Source organism: Atta cephalotes, assembly GCF_000143395.1.
Source record: "Atta cephalotes unplaced genomic scaffold scaffold00021, whole genome shotgun sequence".
In the NCBI taxonomy this organism is placed as follows: Eukaryota; Metazoa; Arthropoda; class Insecta; order Hymenoptera; family Formicidae; genus Atta; species Atta cephalotes.
The window spans coordinates 1,355,429-1,359,212 of NW_012130085.1; the positions used below are offsets into that span (position 1 = coordinate 1,355,429).

General features: G+C 34.3%; 1 protein-coding gene across 1 annotated transcript in view; it reads right to left on the reverse strand.

Annotated features, from left to right (window-relative positions):
• The window catches only part of LOC105619341 (glutamate receptor 1), a 115,243-nt gene that overhangs the window by 94,036 nt on the left and 17,423 nt on the right, over nt 1-3,784 (reverse strand). The window lies entirely within an intron of this gene.

The window sequence follows — 3,784 nt, forward strand, 5'->3', positions numbered from 1 at the left end:
TTCTCTCTCTCTCTCTCTCTCTCTCTCTCTCTTCCTCCCTCCTTCTCTTTCTCTCCTCCTCTCCTCTTTCTCTCCTTTTCTCTCGTACTAAATTCTGTCACCATTGCTATTTCTTTTTTGTCTTTAACTCTCTTTTCTTTTCTCTTTCTCTCTCTTTCTCCTTCGCATCCCTTGTCGACGCCCTCGAAAGCTCTTTCTGCTCCAGATATTCGGGGCCGGAGAGCGGGCGGTTTCGGTTGTAGGTGGTTTGTGAATTACGAGACGTCGCGGAGAGAACGCGAATAGCGTGGAAATTGTACCGAAGCGATAATCCAACGTTCGGAATGTACGTAGTTACCGCATGCACGGTGATATACACGCGCCCGCACATTCGCCAAGTGTAAGAAGATTATAACTCGCGCGTAGGTGAAAACAAACGACTCGAAGGTATACACGTAATACATTTTAAGTCGCGTAATAGAATCACAGGCGCACATATTGCTGCTCACGACTGCTGTTTTGATTTAAGCATGTACCTAAATCGAATCACTCGAAACGTAAGCAGTCTTTAATTAATCGTAGAGAGGAACTTTACTTGTAAAGAGGAAAACCGCGCGCGCACGTTATCGACAACATGTCTGACTTAATAGTTAGCTTAATTCCGAAGCTTTACATAAGTTTATTGAAATATAAATGAGCATAATTGTAGAAATTATTGGCAAAAAGCTATTTCAAATATATGTGCTGAAAGTTTTAAGAAACTTATCAAATGTATAAAATATATAGCAGAGAGATTTTGAATCATTTTTACGCCAAATCACTGATAAGGTTATCATTTATGGATGTAATAAAATATTCTATAACTGCAAGAGTATATATTAAAGTTTACTCAACTTTTGAGCATAAAAGAAAATCCGAAATAAGAGAAATGTTTCCCTCATATATTGTCTTATATTATCTCTTTCGTAAAAGAAATTTCTTGTAGAAATAATCGTCTATAAAGTTGGGCTTTTATGTCTTTCAAATAATGGGATTATGGATTGTAAAAAGATATATTAAACAAAAAAATAGACAAAAGGTAAAGCGTATATACAGTAACCGGATGCAACATGAAGGTGGAGATGAGGTAAACGCGATCGATCGTGTAAGATAAAGGTACATGTAACTTTGAAAGATCTAGAAAAGTCGCGTCAAAGTTTGTACGTTGCATTTCAATACTTCTTATCCGGCAAAGAAGCGAAAAATTCCGGACACGCTTCAGCCAGCGCTTTTTTGATGCCTAAGTTTCCCATTGCCGCAGAGAGGGGGGGGTTTCATCTTGGAAACGCATTTCCGGTTGGGCCGACAGTCCTTCGACCTTTCTTACTAAAACTTGGACGTTCTGTCCCTCGTTTCGGCAAAGACCGAATTCCAGTGAAAAGTTTTCGTCGACGTCGCGGTAAATGCGAAACTTCTTCGCTTGTTTCTCTAGACAAGAGATTCACATCGTTGGACTTGACGTTCATATCCGTCGTACGGTATAGCCGCTTGGGACGATATGTTTATTACGATATATAAATTTGTATACAATATATTATATTTATATCAGTTTCATATTGTACATAACATGTAAACTTCAATGGCGAATTTTTAAATATTCTTTAAATAACAAAATCTATATAGAATTTATCAGAATTATTTAATCTGTAAATTTAATATTATACTGTATGTAATTTTAGATAATTTTAATTATTATTATATTTGTTTCCTGATATATGTTTAACTTATACTGTTATGGACGAAGTGAGAGTTCGAATATCCGATACTAGTCATTGAATTGAACAGAAAATCCATTTCAAGCTATTTTATTTTTTAGTTACAACATTGTACATTCGACAACTTCGATATACGATAAAATGAAAAAGTTAATGTAAATACTGAATTCCATCTGACCTGCAGTTTAATATTTAGTTGAAGAAAAGAAGTCAAGTGTATAAGTTTTGGGATTCTTTCTCTTTTTTTTTAAACTTAGAATTACTTGTATACATCTTATAAAATATGAGAAAAAAGTTAAATGAATGAACTTAGAACAATACTAACTTAGAACATATTTTTCAACTTTTTTCAATTCATAGAAACATTAGATAACGAGCTAAATTTGTCAAGATACAATTAGATGCATGTTTCAATGCTCACAACATAGATATTTTATCAGATACCACCAACATAACATTTAGAAATAAAAAGTAATATCCTAAAGTTTTTATTTTTATTTTTGTCGTTTTAAAAATAATTATATTGCAATGATGATGTCGCTTTGATAAAAATGAAAGTAAATATGTGCGTGAATATATAACTAAAAATTGTAATTTTCGCAGTATTTTAAAAGTACTTCACGTCTCACTCACTTTTTTTAATTTTATTTTTAAACTTTTTTTGTATCTTTTCTAAATCATTTCTAAAATTTTTGCGACACAGAGTTGAAAAACTCTTACATTAGAATAATTGTTTCAGTTTCGTTATTTAAGTTGCCTCCATATATTTTTAATTTATGAATGTTTACTCCGATAAAAAGATTTTTCTATTGAAGAAATTCACGAGGTAGATGCGCGAGAAGCGTAAATAAGCAATTGCGCGATAACTCGCATTAAATCCGGAACTGCTATAAACTTTTAATCACAGCAAATGACATTTCGCTTTCGAAATATTACGCGACCTGCGCCCTTTCGTCTCCGCTAAAACTTGAATGTCCCGACGTCGACGTCGCGGTAGAACCGAATTCCAGGGAAAACTTTGCGTCGGCGTCGCCGTAAATGCAGAACTTCCCCGTTCATTTCCATAAAGCCAGTGCCACGTCACTTAACCTCGGCGAGGAGGTATATATATATATATATATATATTTAGGTACACACGTGGTACGTATATACGCGTTTATATATGTGTATCGCATCGCCGTCTCCCGTACCACGTTTGTCTTCATTCGAGTTGGTACGTGAAACGACGAGAAAAAATGGTGCGGCAAATAGGTGGAAAAATGGTCGAGAAAATGGTCGTCTTTGCGATTACCGGTAAGAGGAATAAATCGTGCGAGTACGCGCGCAAACAAAGATCGGTCGAATTCCACTAATTTTTTCGCAAATGCAAATAACATGCATTCTCTCTCTGTGAACGGTCATCCCTTATCGCATTCTAATGTTCCGTGCAATGCCTACTTCACGTGCTTTTTCAACACCAATTTACAACACAAATTTTATATCTACTCGCCAATATTAAACGTATTATTATTAATATATTATATAATTGTTTTAAAATTGCCACCGATTCTAAAATTCCGATTCATATCTTATTCTATTAAATGTTACGATTATCACAGACTCGAAGACTGCACTGAGATAAATGTCTGATTGAAAATGAATAAACCTGAACATTTTGATTATATCAATAAAAATTCCACTTATTTCAGCTAAAATTCTAGAAGATGAATCAGAATTTTTTAATTAAAAAATTCTGAGTCATTCATTTTTAATCAGGATTTCAAAATTCATTTTTCTTATAAATATGCGTTTAAAGCTTAGATATCACGAATGCTGGCTTTCTTAACATATAATGTAACATATACGATCTGATTCACGCTGAGATACATCGACAGAAATACATCGTTATAATGAGATAGAAATGACATGTCGAAGTACGATATCGTGACAGATGAGATCCGTACAAACTGACGTCGGTACGAAATAATTTTTCCCAATTTTTCATAAAGCAAAACGTTCGCTCTCTCTCTCTCTCTNCTNTCTCTACTCTCTCTCTTCTCTTCTTCTTCTTC